Here is a 24,498-nt window from a genome sequence, read left to right on the forward strand (position 1 = left end):
AAAATGTATACAGAGCCCAGCATTGTGTCTGTCACATAGAAAGCACTAGATAAAGGTAAGTATTTCTTCCATTATTATTTTATAGCAATGATAGTAAATACCACATTCCTTTCCAAAAGCAGAAAACTGAAGGAAAAAAAGAGTAGAAAGATGCCTTAAGATGTCCAAGTGATTGGAGTTCTTTGGTTGGTAATCAGCTCACTTTAGGGTACAGGTTTAAAAGGCGCCTCCTCCTACTTCCCCGGCATCTTGTCCCCCCCAAACAGACACATAGACCAGTGGAACAGAGTAGAGAGCCCAGATATGGACCCTCAACTCTATGGTCAAATAATCTTTGACAAAACGGGAAAAAATATACAGTGGAAAAAAGACAGTCTCTTCAATAAATGGTGCTGGGAAAACTGGACAGCTATATGTAGAAGAATGAAACTCGAGCATTCTCTTACACTGTACACAAAGATAAACTCAAAATGGATAAAAGACCTCAACATGAGACAGGAATCCATCAGAATCCTAGAGGAGAACATAGGCAGTAATCTCTTCGATATCAGCCACAGCAACTTCTTTCAAGATATGTCTCCAAAGGCAAAGGAAACAAAAGCGAAAATAAACTTTTGGGACTTCATCAAAATCAAAAGCTTCTGCACAGCAAAGGAAACAGTCAAGAAAACAAAGAGGCAACCCATGGAATGGGAGAAGATATTTGCAAATAACAGTACAAACAAAAGGTTGATATCCAGGATCTATAAAGAACTCCTCAAACTCAACACACACAAAACAGACAATCATATCAAAAAATGGGCAGATGATATGAACAGACACTTCTCCAATGAAGACATACAAATGGCTATCAGACACATGTAAAAATGTTCATCATCACTAGCCCTCAGGGAGATTCAAATTAAAATCACATTGAGATATCACCTTACACCAGTTAGAATGGCCAAAATTAACAAAACAGGAAACAACATGTGTTGGAGGGGATGTGGAGAAAGGGGAACCCTCTTCCATTGTTGGTGGGAATGCAAGTTGGTGCAGCCACTTTGGAGAACAGTGTGGAGGTTCCTCAAGAAATTAAAAATAGAACTTCCCTATGACCCTGCCATTGCACTCCTGGGTATTTACCCCAAAGATACAGATGTCATGAAAAGTGGGGCCATCTGTACCCCAATGTTTATAGCAGCAATGGCCACAGTCGCCAAACTGTGGAAAGAACCAAGATGCCCTTCAACGGACCGAATCGATAAGGAAGATGTCGTCCATATACACTATGGAGTATTATGCCCCCATCAAAAAGGACGAATACCCAACTTTTGTAGCAACATGGACGGGACTAGAAGAGATTATGCTGAGTGAAATAAGTCAAGCAGAGAGAGTCAATTATCATATGGTTTCACTTATTTGTGGAGCATAACAAATAGCATGGAGGACATGGGGAGTTAGAGAGGAGAAGGGAGTTGGGGGAAATTGGAAGGGGAGGTGAATCATGAGAGACTATGGACTCTAAAAAACAATCTGAGGGTTTTGAAGGCGTGGGGGGTGGGAGGTTGGGGTACCAGGTGGTGGGTATTAAAGAGGGCACGGATTGCATGGAGCACTGGGTGTGGTGCAAAAATAATGAATACTGTTATGCTGAAAATAAATAAAAAATAAATTAAAAAAAAAAAAAAGATGTCCAAGTGATCCAAAACCATTCAAGAAAAAATAAACTTAACTGTGATAAAATTTACATTTGAAAATAAAACAATAGCTAATTTTATTTGTTTGTTTGCTTATTTATTTTTTTTCCAATTTATTTATTTTCAGAAAAACAGTATTCATTATTTTTTCACCACACCCAGTGCTCCATTCAAGCTGTGCCCTCTATAATACCCACCACCTGGTACCCCAACCTCCCACCCCCCCCCCGCCACTTCAAATGCCTCAGATTGTTTTTCAGAGTCCATAGTCTCTCATGGTTCACCTCCCTTTCCAATTTACCCAAAAGCACATACCCTCCCCAATGTCCATGGGTTATTTATTTATTTTTAAGAGAAGGAGAGGGAGCAGGGATGAGGGACAGAAGGAGAGAGAGAATCTTAAACAAGCTCCACACCCAGCACAGAGCCTGATGTGGGACTTGATCTCACAACACTGAGATCATCACCTGAGTGGAAATCAAGAGTCAGATGCTTAACCGGCTAAGGCACCCAGGCACCCCAACAACAGTTAATTTTAAAGGAGCACTTACATGTGTGAGGCACTGTCAAAAAAAACCTGTCTGTCTCATTAGGTCTTCACAGTAAACCCACAAGGAAGCTACTTCTGTTTTTCTCCTTTTAAAAGATTATTTTTTATAGTAATTTTACATTCACAGCAAAATTAAGCAGAAGGAACAGCAGTAGATACTCTTTTTGCTACTATTTTATGTATGCAAATGTTTAGGTACGAGACATGAAGTTAATTGGGTTAGGGTTCCACAGCTAGGCAGTTCTACAGCTGTGGTCCGAATTCAGATAGTCTCACACTCTCATTTTCATAGTTCTAAACACTGTGCTAGATTTTCTTTCATCAGTAAACTAAAAAATATACCTTTGCACGCACACACACACAACACAAAGATGGTAATGGGGGGGCGAGAAAATGTCTGCAACATCCCTATTGATCAAAGATTATGTACTTGGCTACACAGAGGAGCTCTAGAAATCACTATGATTTCTAAAAGATAACATATCAAAGCCAAAATGTTCAAGGCATATTAAAAGGCAATGTGCACAGAAGAATATCTGAATGGTCAATAAAATATAAAACATATTGGTTATTCTGGAAGTAAAGTTTAAAATAACAGAGCAAAAATAGTCTAACAGTATTTTGTATTGACAAGGATTTGGGGAAAGTGCTTAAAAACTTGGCATCATCTAGTAAAACTGAAAATGAACAGAATATAAGATCTAAACATTCATCTTCTGTGGAAACTCTGGCTTATGAGCACCACAAGATTATTACCCAGAAGTTCCCTGCAGTTTTGTTTGTATCAGTAAAAACTTTAAAACAACCTAAATAGCCAATGGTAAATAGTCAAAGAGCTATAAAATGGAACATCATATAGATGTTATAAGGAATGTGTTAAATATTTCTTCACCAGCAATGGCAGTTAAAATAAAATGCATCAGAATATCTACAATATGAGATCAGACACTAAAAAAAAAAAAATCACACATACATAGTCAATAGATAAAGTAAGAAGAAATGATTAAGGGAGCACCATTTTATATCTCCTAAAGAAATAATGCGTCTAGGAAGGGGCCATCAATTACAGCTACTGAACAAAAAGGGACCACCGGACAGCAGACATCTCTTGAAGAAGTACAAAACCATCTGTGAGGAAGTCATGCTCAAAATAACAAACCTGCATTTCATCAAACCTCTAGATGTAATTACCCATTCTTCAGAAATAGGGATAGAAGAATATCTTTTCTCCATGCATAGAAAAAGGCAAATCCTCATTCACTATTTGTGAGAATGTAAATCGGTGTGGCCACTGTGGAAAACATTATGGAGGTTCCTCAAGAAATTAAAAATAGAAATACCACATGATCCAATAATTCCACTATTGGCTATTTACCCAAAGAAAATGAAAACAATAATTTGAAAAGATATATGCACTCCTATGGTTATTTTAGCATTATTTATATAGCCAACATATGGAAGCAACCTCAGTGGCCATCAATAGACAAATGGATAAGGAAGATGTGGTATGCATACACATACACACACATATATAAATATAATGGAATATTACTCAGCCATAAAGAAGAATGAAATCTTGCCATTTGCAACAATATTGATGGGCCTGGAGGGTGTTACGATAAGAAAAGTAAGTCAGAGAAAGAAAAATACCATATAATTTCACATAAATGTGAAATCTAAAAAACAAACAAAAAAAGTGAATGAACAAATAAACAAACAAAAACAGAAACAGATTCATAAATGCAGAGAACAAACTGGTGGTTGCCAGAGGGGAGGGGAGTGGAGGGCCAGGCAAAATAGTTGAAGGATATTAAGAGGTACAAACTTCCAGGTATAAAATAAATAAGTCATGGGGATAGAAAGTGCAGCATGCAGAAGTAGGGTTGTATTAAGCTGTATAGTAACAGATGGTTGCTACACCCCTGGAGCTAAGCACTGCCTAATGTATATAGTTGTTGAATCATTGTGTTGTACACCTGAAACCAATATAATAATATATGTTAACTATACTTCAATTTAAAAACGTTTCCACATTAATAAAGTCAATAAATTCCAAACTGTAGGGAACAACAGAACACATGTCAAGCATTTTAAAACAAATAAGTAGCTAGAATATAATGGGAAGAAGACCTATAACTTTAAGAACACTTAAGAGACATAGCGATCAAATCCAAACAATGGGGCTTACGTGGATCCTGATTCCAACAAACAGTATAATAAATATTAGAAGACAACTGGGGGAAATAAAATTGGATATTTATCATATGGAATTATTTTTTATTTTCAGTTGTGATAATTAGAGCATAGCTGCATGTTAAAAAAAGTCACTATTATTTATGCACAGAGAAAATAATATGGTTCTGATTTGCTTCAAAATAATTGAGGATATTTGAGAGCTAAGTGAGTGAGTGAGGATATTGATGAAGGTTGGTCGTGAAGGTAAGTGCTGGCTATGTGAGTTTTCATTTCATTATTTCATTTTGTAAACGCTTGAAATACTTCATAAGACAAAATTAACATTAATCTCACACACACACACACACACACACATGCACTCACAGTCTATAAATGGTTTGTGTATGTGTTTATGTGTATCTAAGAATATGTGAACCAAAGTGGAAGGAAGAATGCATACCAAGCTGGGGATCTTAGAATATGACTGGGACAATGGCTATAGAGGACGAGAGTTATATTCCTAACATTACATTTCTTCTCAGTTTGGAACTAGAAGAAAAACCAATATAATATTAACAATTGTAAAATTCTGGGTTAATTTGGGTTCTGTTATAATACTTATCATAATTTTCATTTATGTTAAAAGATCAAAAAGTAAAAAATCATGTGCGAATCCCTCAGTAGATTGTACACAGGTGAAAAAAAGTTGAGGGATGAATGTCTTTACACTTCTTTCTTTGACATTTGGGCTCGTAGGGAATTTAACAGAAGTACCAATCACCCAAGATCCATACACAACTCTGAGTGGGGTATATGAGGGCCGATACGCATCAAATCTCATAGTTTTCTGCTTTGCCAAATAGCAAATGATGTGCATGAGTTCACTCAACAAATCACTTCATTCGACTAGAGGTAGGCTTATTCCCATGAATCTCATTAATCAGGTCATGCCCAAATCTGCTGATTTAAATCAAGTAGGAAATAGAACACATATAAGTCACACAGGCACATTAAAGGCATAGCCATTTTTCAAAGCACCAACCTTCAATTCTTTCAAACATACATTCCACTTTCTCTGCCTTGAAAACTCTTTTCTTCATGCTTTTGATTGTATCTTCCCCTGACTATTGCCTACCCACTTTTAAGAACTCAAATTTTCAGGATACTTAGCTGGGACTTCTTTCAAATGGGCTACATCCTCCCACTTACTCAATCACACCATCAAAGAGTTCCCTTGACGAGTCTCTCCCTTGATAGTTAAAGCAGGGCTGGGTCCCCTTGTTCTTTGTCTCAGCAATTAGTAGAGTAGCTCCCACTTATCATGGGCTCAACACATGAATTTTGAGTTGATAGGTAAATTGAATAATATGGAAACCCAATATGAAAACACAATACCAATCTTGGAATGGTATTTACAATAGCAGTGAGAAAACATGGACTCACAAGGAAACCTTAGGCATAGGAAGTAAAGTGAGCTTATTAGAAGCAAAGTCATGTGAGAAATAACTCCATGAAAAATATGGGATGTAAGATATAGATTCTGGGAGTGCAATCTAGAACTCTAATCTACTAAGCAGAATTTGCATATAATTTACTACCATGTAAGCAATAGGGCCATTGTTGATAGGTTCTTTCACCTACTCTTTATGTACCAACATGAGATCATTTTTCTATCAGGCATCATCCTAGACAAAGGCTAACAGCCATACTGGCCCCCTGCTCAGTTAAGGAGAAGATGATTTTGTTCATAAAACCAATACTTGAACTTAAGTGAACAAAGACGTACAAATGTCAGAGATTTCATTGTCAGTAGTTCTCTGCCATGGTTACTTTTCCTAATGTTCTCTAGCTAATAGAGTAGGCTAATAAAGTGAAATGTAGAAAGCTCAAAGTAAAGGATGGATTAGCTTGAGGGGATCTTAAGACATCATTATTTTTCTTAGAATCATTTATATGACCATGCAAATTGCATTTCACCTATGTATCATGGCCCTGTCATGGATTGCCCACAGATACATGCATTTTGATATTTTTAAGTGGCAAATATGAAATTGTTACCAATACAATGTCTCCGTCATGGAGGTTCAATCCTGGTTAGAACTTTAGAAATTATCTCTTTGTGGTATTTTCAGTGGGTAGGGTCATGTTTCACACATGTTCATATACCCTGTGCTTCTCATTCCTTTCTCTGGGGCTCATAATATATTTAAAATTTATAGAAAGTTCTCAGTTTATAAATGAGAAAAGCTATACCCTGAAGTGGGGGAGGGAGTCTGAGAAAAAAAAAAGGAAAGGAAGGTGATTTCATTCCACTGATGGGCTTCCTTTTTCTGCAATGTGATAATTTTTTCTAGCCAAAAGAATATTAAATTTCTTTGAAGAGAGTGAATCTTGACTGATCACACTAATAATGCCCTGTAGAGAAGATTCCAGTGTTTAATTTGCACACTTTAGAAACTTTGTAATCAGTATTACTGGGACTTAATTTGACTCAAATGTTTTGATCAGAATCTTGCTTCTGGTGGACATCAATAGCAAAATCTCTTCCAAAGACAATGAATGCCTAGGGTGCTTGTCTGTGCAAGGAGTCAGGTTTCTCAATACTCTTAAGACTTGGTCTCTCTGAATAAGGTCTAAAGTAATCAGACCCAACAACTCCAGAGTTGGGATTCCTTTTACATGGAATGCCCCAGAAAGCATGGCATTATTGATTGAGCAAGAAAATAAATTCTAGAAATCCATTCCATTGCCAGCTGTACCAGAACTCCACAAACACGTCTGGTTCCTGGGCAGGCTGTTGAAATATGGGCCACGTGTTGCATTCTGCTATACTCTGAGATGAAAAGAAAGGTAGGAACAAACACACTATTGTACATAAATTACAAATGGCTAAATTGAAAGAATTTTCTCTTATTCTAAAAGTATGTCCTTCCTACTTTTCCCTTGAATTTCTTGCTTTTGAAAAGTCATGGTGCTAGCAAATGAATTTATTTATTTATTAGTTAGGTAGTTCTGGCTTGAAAAGTTAAAATGCAAAACTCCTATGTTAGTTGGCCTTTTAACATTTTCTTTTTAATATTTTAACCATGCATTAGTTTCTTAGGGCTGCTGTAACACAATACTGCAAACTTGGTGGCTTAAAACAACAGAAATTCATTATCTCACGCTTCTGGGAGCCAGAAGTCCAAAAGTGAGGTCTTGGCAAAGCCGTGTTTCCTCTCAAGTCTGTAAGGAGAATCTTTCCTGCCTATTCCTAGGTTTGGTGTTTTCCCAGACACGTTTGGCAACCTTTGGTTTACAGATGCCAAGGATTACCATAATCCAATGCCGTTACATCGCATTCTTCCTATGTGTGCCTGTGTCCAAATTTCCCTTCTATAAGGACACAGTTATATTGGATTTTGGATCACTCTGCTGAACTCATTGCCATCTGATTATCTCTGCAAAGAGCTTATTTTCAAATAAGGTCACATTGTGATGTACTGGGGGGTCAGGCTTCAACATATCTTTCTAGGAGGACACAGTTTAACCCATAACAAATGGAATGGACAATGTGAAAATCTAGAAATCTTTGTAAAATTTAATTGAAGCACAAATTCTAGGATTTCTTGGTTAAGGAAAAATAGAAATTAAATCAGTTTCTTTGTCTTAGTGGCTGAAAGGGAAAATGTGAACAAACAGTGGATCACTGAGACCATTCCACGCCTGACAGCTTCTTAACACGATCACTTTAAGCCTCAAAGAGTTTTGCAATCCCAGAGGGTGTAGGAAGAAGAAATAAGTTCAAAGTATTAAAATATACATAGAGATGAGGAGGATGGAATTGAACAAGGTAGTGCAGATCCTTATGAACAAGCCTGCAAATAATTTAAGCAAGGTATTTCTGAATGTCCAAAGTGAAAGTTATGAAGTCTACAGAAAGATTAAAAACAGTGGCACATCAGTATGATTTAGGTAAGTGAATATCCTGATTTTTAATTGGTTAAATTACAAATGACATAGATTTGTGGCCACATGTTTTTCATCATATTTTTTTTCCTTGCTCCTTTGCTTATTTTTTCTTTGTTTAAACCACCACTTAATGCTTTTGAAAAAGTATAATAATGTTTGGTATCTTTTTATACAAATTCCCTCTCTGTAGGTAATCTATAAGATCTGCTCTAGCATGGAAATACCAAGATAATACACGTATTAATCCATGAAACAAGATGGGATAGGGAGGGAGACAAACCATAAGTGACTCAATCTCACGAAACAAACTGTGGGTTGCTGGGGGGAGGGGGCTTGGGAGAAGGGGGTAGGGTTATGGACATTGAGGAGGGTGTGTGCTTTTGGGTAAATTGGAAGGGGAGGTGAACCATGAGAGACTATGGACTCTGAAAAACAATCTGAGGGGTTTGAAGTGGCGGGGGGGTGGGAGGTTGGGGTACCAGGTGGTGGGTATTATAGAGGGCACAGCTTGCATGGAGCACTGGGTGTGGTGAAAAAATAATGAATACTGTTTTTCTGAAAATAAATAAATTGGAAAAAAAAAACTGATATTGCAAAATTAATTAATTAATTAATTAAACATGTAAGAATATTCCTGCCTGTTTTTGTTTTGTTAAAAACATAAATATATATATATATATATATATATATATATGCACATGCATGTTTGTAGGTGTGTATGTATGTGTATGTATTCACCTGCATGCATATTATTTATGTACTAATTTATGTACCAGTATTTATCCACCAATTTCCTATGTAAAATCTACTGTTGGAATTTGACATGACTCCATTTCTATTCTTCTGTGTTTGGCTAGACTTGATCATTTCTTGAAATATTCTACCTCTCTTTGCACTGAAGTATTCATTCACTGATTTACACATACTTCCTCCCCTCTTCTTCATAGGTTGCCTATATATACCTGTTTCTCTTAGCCAATGATATGGAATTCAAGCCATAAAGGGGCATTTTGTATTGTTAACACTGCTTTCCATGAGCTAGCACAGACCTCTATTTCTGGATTCAATTCCATTCCTCCTTGCCTCTGATATTTGGCTCCCCTAATTCAGATCTACTGGCAATATCTTGCATAATCCGACTGTGGTTTATTGACCCTCATCTTTTGTAAGGCTCTTTCCTTTCTTCAATCTTTATTACTTATTTTCTACATGTATAATTCCTGTCGATTGCTCCAAATGTCATCTTTCCCAAGAGGATCCCCTTTGGTCTTTCAGTGGGGCTAAAAACCCCTCCTCCCTGTACTCACAACACCCTATGCATTCTAGTATCTTGTCAGACTGTCACTCAAATAGTCTGCTTATAGTTCTCCCTTCCACAAATTGCAAAATATGTAGTGTTATTCATCTTTGAAAAACAGGTGTCTAAGCATAGAAAATGCTCAAGAAAGGTTTATTGTCAAAGAAAGTAATTAGATATGTAAAAGTAGCCATTCTAGCCAACTGTCAATCACTTTAAATAGAAAAAAGTGGCCCAAGGTATTATTCTTGATTGAAGCCACATTATTCAATTTTATAGAAAAATTGCATTGTCATCTGAGGCTAATTGTGTTTGGAGCTTTGATGTAAATATTCAAAGTAAGCCACATATTTAGAAAGTAAAAATAATAAAAGGCCTCTTAAAATGCTTACCATATATTTAAGACACCCAACCAAGGTCCCAGTGCAAAGTAAATTCATTCAGTGTTTTAAAGGACCCTCATGGTGGTGGCTAAGAAGTACTAGCTAAAACTCGGGTAACAGAATTAACTTCTTGTGATTAAAATGTTTTCCTCAAATGCTTCCCAGAAAACCGATGTCTTTTTTTCACCAACAAATAAATTTTAGTGAAATAAAGTGGTATTATCCTCATTTTACAGAAATGAAAACTGGGGAATAGCTAAGATAAATGACCTATTATGGTAACCTTTCTATTATCAGACAGCTCCAGGACTGAAATCCAGGTTTACTAAAATTCAGTGTTCTTCCTACAGATCGCACTGACTCTCAACCGCGTCATAGAGCAACAAACTTCTGGACTCAGTTTAAACTGGATTTGAATTTGAGGTTCTTGGAAATTGGCAAAGGACAGGAACAAACACACATTAAAGAAAGAGAAAAGAAAAACTAAGGAAGAAAGTGACACCAGAACAAAGGCTATCAGAAAGTATTTCTAACAATTGACTTACTTTTATTATATTACAGGCTATTTTTAATCCCCCAAATTGTGCTAAAGCACTGATTCACTTCTTTCTGGATCTTTCTCTACATTGTCTATTTTTCACTTACTGACCTTTTTAAGCGTTTAAGTTAAAGGAACTAATATAAAGTTGAACTAGTTAGACTCTTGAAACAGATATTATGAAGACCAAGTGGTTATGTTTAGCAGAATGTTCTCAATTATGGAGATCAAGGAAGGTTCAAGATGGGGCTATCCGGGACTCCCAGAAATCCTCAAGGTCAAACCCACCTAAACCCAAAGTAAAGATAATCCAATACCTAAGGACCTCTCTTAACCACAAAGTACAGTTACATTTTGTTTGTATTTTAAACAATTTTGGTGTATATCATATAGAAACATGTGTATAAATTCTTGAAAAACCCCAAATACAGTGCTGTTGGACTATGGGTAGCTTCTTGTATAAACTACAATGAAACTGTAGAAACTAAAATATAAATTGGAACCACTTAAACCAGGGATTTGCAAATCCTAGATGGATTCCCAGGAGTAAGCAAGTGGAGAATAGTAGATTTAAGAGGTTATTTTTTCAGTTTGAATACTACCTAGTACATTTTGTATTTCTCATGCACTTCCAGTATTCTTCATAGGGACTCTCAGAATATATTGTGCTGTAATTCTTTTCTATTTTTGTTTATTTTAATCAAATAATACATACATGATAACAAACTAAATAGTACAAAAGAACTTCAGATGAAAAGCAAAACTCTTCTGCTCTAACCCTCCCAGCCCAGAGGTAAACGCTTGAAATGTTTATTATTATTATTATTATTATTATTTTCTGCCTGTTGACATCATAGCTCTAAATAACATACTAATGTATTTTTATCTCTAAATACTCACAAAGGTGAGAATTTAACACATATACACTATCACACTTTTAAAAAAAAAGGCTTTTTATTTATTTGAGGGGGTAAAGGAGGGGGAGGGGCAGAAGAAGAGGGAGACAAGCAGACTCCCTGCTAAGCAGGGAGCCCCAAAACGATGAGGGGCTTGATCCCAGGACCCTGAGATTATAACCTGAGCCAAAATCGAGTCAGACATTTCACCAACTGAACAACCCAAACACTCCTCATACTTGTTTATCTCTCCATATTCCTTTATAGAGCCTTTCAAAATTTTATTAATTTGAATATGCTATTATTTTTGCAACTCTACATAATACAGCTCCACATTTACATTTGGTTTCATTAACTTAAGTAAGGTTCTCAAATTCCCTGCTGGCATATATTTGTTTTCTTACATCTTTTCTCCTTCAATTTCCAATTTTCAAATTCTTTCAACTATATTTTCCCTTTAAAATGTTCAAAATTTAAAAAAAATGTTCAAAATTTTCTAACTGAAATATTTTGTTCTCTAACTTTAGCCCACTTTTTCAGGCTTTGTCCAAGGGTAACTCTAAAATTTAAAAGCTTGGGCGACTGAGTGGCTCAGTTGGTTAAGCATCTGCCTTTGGCTCAGGTCATGATCCTTGATCCTAGGATTCTAGGATTCAGCCCAGAATTGGGCTCCCTGATGAGCAAGGAGCTTGCTTCTTCCTCTTCTGCTCCCCCTGCTTGTGCACATGTAAGCATGCACTCACTCTCTCTCTCTCTCTCTCTCTCCCTGTCAAATAAATAAATAAAATCTTTAAAAAGAAATATAAAATTTAAAAGCTAGTAAACAACATTATCATTGTCTTTATCAATATTTTGTCTGCTGATGAGGTAATTTCATAGGATTAGCTTTCTTTTTCTATGATTCTAAAGCTACAAATCTTGTTCTGTTCAAAAGAGAGTATTTTAGCTTAGAGCAAAGCAGCTTCTACTTTCTTATTATCCATCAATTGATTGAAATTCTGTCCTATTTTCGACTAATACATATACAAACCATACTTTTTCATAGTTCCTTGTATGCTTTTTTTTTTAAAGATTTTATTTATTTATTTGAGAGAGAGACAGTGAGAGAGAGCATGAGCTAGGAGAAGGTCAGAGGGAGAAGCAGACTCCCCATGGAGCTGGGAGCCCGATGCGGGACTCGATCCCGGGACTCCGGGATCATGACCTGAGCCGAAGGCAGTCGTCCAACCAACTGAGCCACCCAGGCGTCCCATTGTATGCTTTTTTCTATAAGAGTTTTTACCTTATTTAAAACGAATTTTCTTCTTTTCAGTCAAAACCCATGTTTTTAGCCTCACTGTCTCATGCTTTCTGCTTTGTTTATTTATCATGAGTACAGACCCTAACTCCAGACCTTTTCCAAGGTTCTGACTTCATACTTTTCTCCACTTTATTTTTATGTGCACATCCATCCACCATCTACCTGGCTTCCAGAAATGTTTAAACCTTCATCTTTTGGAGAACCAAAACAGCTTTGTTCTTTTGTAGCTAGGTCTCCTTTTGGTATTTTTTCAGATTTATTTCAAGGAAATCTTAGGAGAAAAGGAATTATATTTGTAGGATCTTTGTCCCATTTTAAAATAAAACTAGAAGTTAATCCTAATTGTGTGTATGTGTGTTTTTAAGATTTTATTTATTTATTTGATAGAGAAAGACACAGTGAGAGAGGGAACACAAGTAGGGGGAGTGGGAGAGGGAGAAGCAGGCTTCCTGCCAAGCAGGGAGTTCAATGGTGGGGCTCAGACCTTAAGGGCCACCGAGGTGCCCTTCTATATGTGTTTTAAATAACAAGTCTGAAGAGAAGTAACCTTGGCTTTTAAAAATATATGGTAGTCCAATATACCTGATATCTGCTATCAATAAATTATAGTTTGCTGGTAAAGGATTATTGTTGCTCATATTTGATTAGAAAAGAACTACTCCATTTTAATAACTGCCCTTCTAAACACCATTTTAACATCAAGAACATGATTTAAGATCATGTCACTTCCTCTGAAATCTTCTGGGAACTCTTAGTGAAAGCTGCTTTCTTCCACTTCTTAGAATAAGTAATTCCTTCAATCATGAAAACAATACATGACAGCTAAAAACTACATTTTCCTCCTTCCTCTGTTACTGAATATGCTTTATATTTTACGTGAACTTTCTAAACCAATTCTCTAGATCTTTCTTGATAATGATTTATATTTTATAAAAAAAAATCTTGGCTAAAGAAAAACATTAAAAAAAACAACAACAACAACACAATCAAGAAAATGTCCTAGTACTAAAGACTTCTGCTAATTACCTGGCAAAATATTCTGGCTGCCTGAGCACCTCTGGGACAGCAATGTTAATTCTTGAGAAAAACATATCACAGATCAAGTGTCAGGCTGCTAAGCTGAATTTCAAGCAATTCCAAAATATTAAGTAAGGAAAGCCAGAAAGCCCATGTACTCAAAGACATAGCTTGGCAAGAGTTTCCATAACAATTTGCACTTTATTATGTTAATCTACACATGAATAAAATAAAGATGCCATAGGGTTAAAAAATGTGGTGAAGAAGGGCTCTTGGGTGGCTCAGTGGTTTAATCCTTTGTCTTCAGCTCAGGTCATGATCTCAGGGTCCTGGGATCGAGCCCTTCATTGGGTTCTTTGCTCAGCAGGGAGCCTGCTTCCCCCTCTCTCTGCCTGCCTCTTTGTCTACTTGTGATCTCTGTCTAATAAATAAATAAAACCTTTTAAAAGAGTGTAGTGAAGAGTAGATGAACATTGGAACATGTTGATTGAGAAATTGGTTGATACAATAAATGGAAAGCAACAAGTTAAGGATCAGCTGAGCAAGTGGATCAGTTTGATTGGGTTTTAGGATGAAACTGAACACACTGACCAAACATACAGGCTTCCAGAAAGGATGGTCGTTGACTAGTGCTGGTGAGAAGGAGGGATGCCTGTGAAGTAGACAAAAGGTGTTTTCTAGAACTCTGCAGACTTTCATGCATGAAAGAATATGTAATTTAACTGTTGGGACAGGTACAGTAATGTAAAACAAATGGTTTTGATCTCCAGAAAGAAATCTTAGATAATAAAAAATGAAAGAAAAAAACCATAAAAATACATTTAAGTTCAAATTAGCAAGTATTGAAATAAAGATATGAGCAAAGTACCATGGGAAGAGAAGAGAGGAGGCAGTTACTCAGTTTAGGGGTGTTCTAGAAGACATCAAATGAATGATTATGTTTGGGTTGAATGGGCAGGTATTGTTTAGATAGAAAAAGGAAAAGGACAGTTATAACAGAAACCACCCATGTGAAGGCATAGAAGAACGTGATATTGTCAATGAACATTTAAAATTTAGTTATAAACGGAACAGAGTAGGACTAAGAGAGATGAAAGTACAAAATAAATTGGGGCAGTACATTAAGAGTGTTAGGCTGATGAATTGGGGCTTTTTCTTTTTTTAAAGACTTATTTATTTATTTATTTGACAGACAGAGAACACAGTAGGCAGAGAGGCAGGCAGGGAGAGAGGGGGAAGCAGGCTCCCTGCTGAGCAGAGAGCCCAATGCGGGACTCGATCCCAGGACCCTGGGATCATGACTTGAGCCGAAGGCAGAGGCTTTAACCCAGTGAGCCACCCAGGCACCCTGTGAATTGGGGCTTTTGTCCTTTGAGGAATGTTAAGCTATAAGAAAACATGCAGCTTAAAAGTATATGTAATAATATTTGTATTTTTAGAAAAATTATCTAGAGAAGAACCTGAAGAGAGAAAATACATTTGGAGTCAGGAAGACAAATCAAGAGGCTGTCCCATAGTCCCGCAGAAAACACAGGTCATAAATCAGCCACTAGCAATTGGGAGACTGAGGGAGAGCTTGGGTAGATTTTTAGGGGATGGGCTTTAAGTCAGCATTATCCATTTGAAGTAAGTCCTGAGAATGACTGATTCTTCTCATTTGAGCAAGAGAATGGATAGTGACTACATTAACCACCACGCAAATAAAGGAAGAATGGCAAATTTCAGAAAGGTGCGTGTGGAGGTGTATGTGTGGGTACAAAAATTAATGAGTTCATTATTGGGAACATATTATATTTCATGTGCTAACAGCAGGTTTTATATGAGATATGCTATAGATATGTAGGAAATTAGAATAAGTCTCAGGAGTTTAAGTGTACTTAGTACTGAAGGTACAAATGTAGTAATTCTTGGTATGACTGAATAATGAGAGTAGATGATACAGAATAAACTTTTTTAAAAAATATTTTATTTATTTATTTGACACAGAGAGAGATCACAAGTAGGCAGAGAGGCAGGCAGAGAGAGAGAGAGGTGGAAGCAGGCTCCCCGCTGAGCAGAGATCCCGATGTGGGGCTCGATCCCAGGACCCTGAGATCATGACCTGAGCCAAGGCAGAGTCTTAATCCACTAAGACACCCAGGCGTCTCCCCCCCTTTTTTAAAAGATTTTATTACAGAATAAACTTTTGAGTAAGACCAGAAGAGATGGGACTCATTTATGAAGACTTCACTGAGAGTAGATTGTTATCTACTTTGGATGCCCAATCTTCCATTTTTAAAAACTTACAGAGCCTGTATTCTATATGGCAGGCACAGGGACTGAGCCCTGTGATCCAAACACAAGGTTAAGTCCCTGTTCTTTTTTTTTTTTTTTTTTTTAAGTTTTTATTTATTTATTTGACAGGCTGAGAGAGAGCACAGGTAGGGAGAGCAGCAGGAAGAGGGAACGGGAGAAGCAGAGTCCTCGATGAGCAGGCAGCCTGATGCTGGGCTCGATCCCAGGACCCTGGGATCATGACCTAAGCCCAAGGCAGATGCTTAATGACTGAGCCACCAAGGTGCCCCAGTCCCTGATCTTGATAAATGTGTCATCTGGGGCAGGGCAGAGACCTGGGGAAGGGGTAGGGCAGGGGAAGCTATCATATGGGGAGATAATTTTAACACAAGAAAATACTATGATAATTACTGTAAAACAGGGTCATAGTTAGAAACAGAGGGGAAACACTAATGAATTTTGTTGGGAATGGGTCACAGAAGGCTTCATAGTGGGAGAAAAGTTGCAAGTTAAGAGCAAAGTGCTTTTTCCTTTAAGCTTTCTCAGTAGTTTTAATTAGGATTTTCTTTTTAGATTCTCATCTCTTAGCTAAATGGAAATTTTCTGATGAATTATAATTACTAGCTTCTTTCAAAATTTTACCTTCATTCAAAATCCTTGTTACTTATGATCTAATTTTTAGAATGCATAACATCAATGTTCAGTTAAAGATAAGGACATCATAATTTAACTGAAGATATATATGGATAGCTTAACTATGTCCGGGAGAATAATAAGAATTTATCAAACCATGTATAACATTATAGAGATCATTTTCAAAACAATTTTTAACTACTTAAAACAATTGTTTAAAACAATTTTTAAATAATTTTAAGTTTAAAATTAAAGAAGAATCTAATAAATGAGGGCTACATCATATTTATGGACAGAAAAATAATTAAAATGTCTCTCTGTTCTTTCCAAATCAAACTATAGAGTCAATGCAGTGTGAATCAAATAGCTGTGAGGTTTTTCATAGGATTTGATAGATAATTCTAAAATTGACCTGGTGTGGAAATTATCCAGAATAAACAAAACTTACCCTTAAAGAATGAGAGCTTGGAGAGGCATGTCCTATCAGAAAAAAATCTTATTATAAAGGCACTGATTAATGATATTCAGCCAGAGAAAAGGAAATAATAGAGCAATGAACAGGTCTGAAGCCCATGAAGAGATAAATTTTCAAAATGTAATATGCTGATTTATCCATCATTTAATATGGATTACTGAGACCTGATTATGTGCTAGGAATTTTCTAGGTTCTTTGAACAAAACAACAGTAAAACAAAATAGACAAAAATGGGGCGCCTGGGTGGCTCAGTGGGTTAAGCCTCTGCCTTTGGCTCAGGTCATGATCTCAGGGTCCTGGGAATAAGCCCGGCATCAGGCTCCCTGCTCAGTGAGGAGCCTGCTTCCCCCTCTCTCTCTCTGCCCATCTCTGCCCACCTCTCTGCCTCCTTGTGATCTCTGTCTGTCAAATAAATAAATAAATAAAATCTTTAAAAAAAAAGGACAAAAACTTTTCTCTTCATTGTACTTATGGTGGGGGGATGCACAATAAAATACATAACACTAGGGTATACAAATTTAAATAGTCATAAGAGTGATGGAGAAAAACAAAGCAAACAGAAGGGACTGAATAAGTTTGGGGGTGTTGAATTTTAAATATAAATGGATGTGGTCTCACTGAAAAGTGACTTTAGAGGAAAAGCCCAAAGGAGGTGAAGGAGGGAGCCCTTCAGAGAGAGGGCAAAGTCAGTGCAAACACTCTGAAATGGGATGGTAGCTGAATCAGGTATGCCATTGTCATGTACTGAAGAAAGAATTGACAAATCAATGAATGAGTTGGGACATTTGTTTATTCTTATGGAAAAGATAAAATTGGATTCATATCTCTTATAGTAAGTAAAAATTAATTCTGAGTAGATTATAGACTTAAGTATGAAAAACAAGTCCTCACCTTTTCGAAGACAAAGGAACAATAAAAGAAGAAGACAGGGAGAATATTTCAATGACTTTAAGGTACTTTTTTTTTTACACTTAAGACAAAAAAAGTTCAAACAGCTTTGAAATTAAGAACATTTCTTCATTAAAAGTCACTTGTATAGATAGCAAAATGACAAGTCACAAATCTTATGAAGGATTAATACCTTGACATTTAAAGAACTTGAACAATTCAATAGTCATAACCTAATAGAACATGAGCATTTCACAGAAAGGAAAACTAAACAGTTGATAAACATTTGAAGATTTGATCATTCCTGTTAGTAGGGCAATTTCTGAATACACAAAATTAGGGTTCCATTTTTCATTCAACAAATGCACATAAAGTTTTTAAAATGTACAACAACACCAATCTTTGATATGGATGTGGAACAACAAGAACTCTTACACATTCAGGAAGTAAAAGCTCTCTGGTAACTTCTATGGAAGTTAAAATCCTAGTATTATAAGACCCAGCAACTCCATCCCTAGGCAGTAGACTCTAGAGAAACTGCAGCTACGCATGGAGGCATGTGCAAGAGTGGTTATAGTAACAGTCCTTATAACACCAAAAATAGAGCTAGATATCCATCTGTAGTAGATTATACCTTATACCATGGTCTGCTCATACAATGGATAGACTGTGCAATACAATAAGAAATGAAGTACAGGTAAATGTGCCCACGTGGATGAATCTCAGACACATGGCACTGAGCAGAAAAATAAATGACAGATGAGATACAACTCTCTGTATATCTTTATATAGATACATGGATATACTGAGAGAGAAAGAGAGAGTTCTGTGATGCTGAAAAACAAACAGAACTATGTAATCCTTATATTATAATATATATTATATATAATTGATATACAATTGTATATAATTATATGTAATTAATAATATATATTTATATTAATATAACCTTATAAAACCTCATATATAAAAACCTTTAAAAATTTTTTTTAATCTTTTAATTTTTTTTAAAGAGTTTATTTATTTGAGAGAGAGAGAGATCACAAGCAGGCAGAGAGGCAGGCAGAGAGAGAGGGGGAAGCAGGCTCTCTACTAAGCAGAGAGCCTGATGCGGGCCTCAATCCCAGGACCCTGAGATCATGACCTAAGCCAAAAGCAGAGTCTTAACCTACTGAGCCACACAGGCGCCCAGAAACTTTTTATAACCTTATAAAACCCTACAAATATATATCCTTAGGGGCTAAAACAATAAAAAAAATAAGGAAATAATGAATACAACATTTTTGATAGTGGTTACCTTTGATAGGGAAGCAAGAGTATATGATGAATGGGAGAAAGAACAAATTATCTTAAAAACTGAAGATAATGTTAAATTTCTTATGCTGGATAGGAGGTACATAGTGTTTATACTATATTATGCTTTATAATTTACATATATGGCACATATACTTGTAGACACAAATAGTTCCTATAAAAAAGTCAAAGAGTTTGTAAAAAGAGAGTTGCTGAGAGTTTATGAAACATTATGAAATAATGCTTACAAGGAACATTAAAAAATGCACCATGAGAAAATGAGTTACATTGTTTTATTAATTGAATTTTGGGGGCTCCTGGTTGGCACAGTCAGCCAAACGTCAGTCTCTTGGTTTTGGCTCAGGTTGTGATTTCAGGGACATGAGATCGAGCCTCACATTGGACTCTGTGTTCAGCATGGAGTCTGCTTAAGATTCTCTCTCCCTCTCTCCCTGTACCCCCTCTCTAAAATAAAAATAAATAAACCTTTATCAATTGAATTTTTATCCCAAGAATCCTGAAAAATGGCTCATTCTACTAGGAATTTAAGATAGTTAAAATTAACTAAGTGGAGGTAGTGATTATTTCTTCTATCTCTTCTCCTTTTTCTTCATTTGCTGGGGGGAGAGAGCAGGGAATAGAAGGATTATAGCACCTATGTTGCACTGGAGCAACCCTCCCACCACCAAAAAAAAACCTCTCAGTGGCTATCTAGATCTCTACCAAAATCAAGAAGAAAAAACAAAAAACAAAAAAACTCAAATGAATCTAAACTCCATTATATTTTGTACAAAATAAATTAAAATTTTAAATATGTATACAGCATCTTTTTTTAAAGATTTTATTTTTAAAATATTTATTTATTTGTTTATTTATTTATTTATTTAGAATGTGCTCAAGAGTTGGGGGGAGCAGAGGGAGAAGGAGAAAGAGAATCCCAAGCAAGCCCTATGCCCCATGTGGAGCCCCACGCAGGGTAATCCCACCACCCTGAGATCACAACCTGAGCCGAAATCAAGAGTCAGTTGCCTAACCAACTAAGCCACCTAGGCACCCCTTAATATGTATACAGAATCTTAAAATTAACGCGTAGACATGGTAACGCAGACAAATAAGTATGGCAAAGGTTTCTCATTCTTCATGTTCTTTTAAAATTAAATTATAATAAACTAGCAGTCCACATTATAAATTTCTCTTTTTTCATAAGCAACTCTTGCCTCTTCGATAAACAAACTATCTTACGATAGTCTCACTTAACCAAGCAAAAAGAAATGAAGAGTCTATTTGTTCTTACACTACCTAAATACGTCTTGGGGGAGAAATCACTGAATAGATACGGAAATAGAACAAGGTGAAAGAAATTCAGTAAATTTCAATCATTGTTCATCCAGACTTACCCTTTAATGAGTGCATTACATGGTAAGACACTGTGATAATCAATGTCTAGTTTTAAAAGCCAACAATATTAAGTCTAATATGAACATAAATTAACTTATTAGGTATTCATAAATGTTTACTGTGCTGTCCTTACAGAAAGAAAACACCTACCAGCAATTAATTCAGTATGTATTTGTCCAGTTTTAGAATCATACCCTGAATCTTGATTTAGTAGGAACTTTCCGGACTCTGAAATCTCAAATGCATCACTCATTCTGGCCACAAGCTTTTCTCCCACTGTATCTTGTTTTTAACTTCCTTCAGAATACTAGTTCTTTCCAGTTGTATTTCTGACTCCAGTTTCAAGCCTAAAAACCTTTCATGGCAATGACTTTCGTGTCTGTTATTCCACTATACTTCCATCACATTTTTTTTTCTGAAAAATTCCCATCACAAATCAGCCAGACATATGAATTCTTAGCCCTTTTGATTATTGCTATTTATTTTCTTACCAGTTGTTGAGTCTGATATCCTTTCAAGTAGCAATTCCCAACCCTTCCTGGTCGTGATACGTTAGACAAGATAATTAACCTTTTTAAGTTCGAGTATTCATAATTAAGATAATAACATGTGACATACAGTTATGTTGTGGGTTTTCAGGTGAGATTATATTTGCAAAGGACTTTAGTATATTTTCTGGCACATAAGAAATTCTCATAATTATCACTTTTGATTTTTAGTAGTTTTCCTTATCGGAGACAAATGAAACCCTCATGTAGATTTCCTGCTTGGTTTCTCGACTCCTGGTACTTCTCTATAAATTCTATCACAGAATGCTGTTTCTCTGTCTACCCTTTAAATGATACCATTCTCCAGTATTCCGTTTGTATTCCAACCTGAGGACCTATTTATCTATTGCGATTTAGCGCCTTATAAATAAAAGGATACTTCTTTAAAAATTGCCAACAGACATCAAGAGAAACAAGTCAAAGATCACCACAGAGGGCAACATACTGATGTATCCTGTATTCGTCCTGTCTCACTGTGTCCTCTCTAATAGGATTTATATTTTCTTATAAAGCCTTCCCTCTTTCATAACATTGTCTTCATGGCAAAATATAATTAATTATTGAATTATGTGCAATTTTCTGCTCTTTGAGAAAAAAGCAAAAACTTAAAAAGGATGCATCTATAAAACTTGGGGCTGCTCACATTCTTGTTCTCAAATCACAGCTCTTTAGATGTGAAAGGAATGGCAACTTCTATTTTAAGATTTTGAAACCCAGCAACAGGTACCTTTCAAGAATAAAACCTATTCCATTTTCTTCTAAGTAGAAAGCAGTTAGAATCTGTCAATCAAAGTGTAAAACTTCCACAAGGGAAAAGCATTCTAGAACATAAAGCCATTCATTGATCTAAATCAAATGAAAAGGTAGATCTCTTAGGCAGGCGCTTTTCTTAATGTGCTCTGTTCCCTACACTGGCTAGGGGACAACAAAGGCTAAAATATGGCCTGCACAGCAAGCTGCTGATGGTGAAATGCACATCCTTGCATGATCTCAGAGTGTCCTGGCACATAGTCCGCCACCAGGACATTCAACAGCCCCAGTACAGAATGCCTTTTCCCCTGTCACTGTGAAGCATTTTTCTGGGCTACACCCAACTGGTCCTGCTTGGATTGCTCAACTCCGTTCTACTTTGCATTTTGCAGTGAAGACTCTGGTTATCCCTCTTAAAATAAGAACGGAGGGGGGTGTGGTGACCAATGTTTGGCTGGCTTTTCTCCATCCCTCCCCACTTTCCCCGGCTCCAATGCCTGTGATATTAGCAATGTTTCTAGCTTTCCCTCTCTTTGCCTCATCCCAGACAAATCTTCTGTCTTCCTCTCTTCATCCTTACACTAGACCCAACTCTGGGCCAAAATATCCAGAACAACTTCTGAGGGACAAATGACTCCTATGCCATCCTTTATGGACAAAGTTCCATCTTTTCTCCATGACTTTCACTGAAAAAAAGAAGGGTGGGGAAGGGGCACCTAAGTAAAGCAGAGTGTTTTTGCCATTTCTTGCTTTTGGCATTTAGTAGCAAATCTTCCTTTCTAAACACAGCTTGCATGCCACTTGAAAAATATGTGCACGCACACACGCGCAAACACACACACACACACACACACACGATGGGTTTTTAAAAATGTGAACCAAGCTTATTTTTGCTTCCAGATCCCTGGCTATTTATCACAAACTCTGTTGACAATTACAGTGGGCAACAGGAAGGAAAATGTGATCTGAAACTACTCACAATGAAAACGGGCCAAAAGATCAGCCAGTACCAGAAAAGTGCAGAACAAGAGGAAAAGAGGGGTTTTAAAAGGAGAAAAACAAAAGTGCCAGGGCAGTGACCAGAACCAGGAGGAATGTCTGATGGGTTCGTCCTGCCACTAAAGACCCACTATTCCTACTGCTGTTCACTGTCTCAATCTGGCTTCCCAGTTTGGAGCTTAATGTTAGAGTTGACAAGAAAGAGTTAAAGCAGTATACAACTCCAACCAGACAAAAAATGGATAGCTTTTCACCAGAGTTTCTGTCCCAGAAGAACATTGGTAATAGAAGAAAAGATGCAACTCTAGCAGTTCTTGCCATGCGTGGATTCCTTCAGGCAATGCTCAAAAGTTGTTCTTTTATCAATGAAGACCATGGCGGTTTCTGTGTAATACGTCATGTCTGAACTGCCAAAATCATTTAATTATTTTGAAGTGGGCATTTGTCTTCTGAATTTCCTGTGATTGTAGCATCTTCACGAAAGTGTGGAATGACAAATAGGAATGGAGCTAGCTAACAGATGATGTCTGTGCATCTTTGTTTTGGAACAGACCTGTCCTAGGTCTGGTTTCCCAAAAGCAGATGATTAGATAAAGATCACACTGTACAAGTGATTTTTAATGACATAATGCGAGGAGAGACCAGTGTATTTATGGGGAAGCAAGACTGAGAAGGCAGAAGACAATCAATTTTGTGATTTTAGGCCCTGCCTATGGAGAATGGCTTCAGCCTGATCCTCCAGGGATGTCTGGAGTGTAGGTCACACCATAGTTTGTCCTGACAAGACGTGAGAAACTAGGCTTACATGTTCCCACATCTGTCAATCATCATTAAGGACCTTCCTTGGGCATCTTAAATTTCAGAGACTTCTGGTTCTCTGCCCAGGTTAGCAATGTGGCTCTAGTAGCCTCACAACAAAGTGCTGGAAGCAAAAGCATACCACAGCTGAGAAGGGCACGCGGATACAGTCAGGGGGATTGAGGTGATCTGGGTGGATAATGGACAACAAACAGCCACTACAGGCCCTTTAAGCAGCCATGACATAGTAACTGGAAATTTTAAGCTTAGTGATGCATCTGATGTGAATAAGAACTGGAGAAAGACATAAGCCAATTATCAACTAGAAGATCCCCCCCATCTTGCCTTATGCCCAACAAATTGTTTTTAAACTACTCAGTCAGTTTAAGCCTATGTTCATGTATATTGACATTTTGATTCCCTAGTCATGACCTATAGAAAGAAGACTCCAAATAAACCCATGACCTACTATACAACTGCTTTTACGACTAGCTATTGAGCCATAATGCTAATTACTTATATAGTTTAAAAAATGCATGGGCATATATCCATACCTATGTATCAGTCCATCAATACAATATAAAATTAAACTGTTCATTTGCTATCACAGGTAAAATTGGCAGTTAATTAAAGGTCCTAACATTTCATAACTAGTA

At 36.7% G+C, this 24,498-nt stretch overlaps 1 protein-coding gene across 2 annotated transcripts in view; it reads right to left on the reverse strand.

The window, feature by feature from the left end:
• The window catches only part of ZNF385D (zinc finger protein 385D), a 297,961-nt gene that overhangs the window by 129,999 nt on the left and 143,464 nt on the right, over positions 1-24,498 (reverse strand). The gene's annotated exons all lie outside the window — the stretch shown is intronic.

Source organism: Neovison vison, chromosome 6, assembly GCF_020171115.1.
Source record: "Neovison vison isolate M4711 chromosome 6, ASM_NN_V1, whole genome shotgun sequence".
Lineage (NCBI taxonomy): Eukaryota > Metazoa > Chordata > Mammalia > Carnivora > Mustelidae > Neogale > Neogale vison.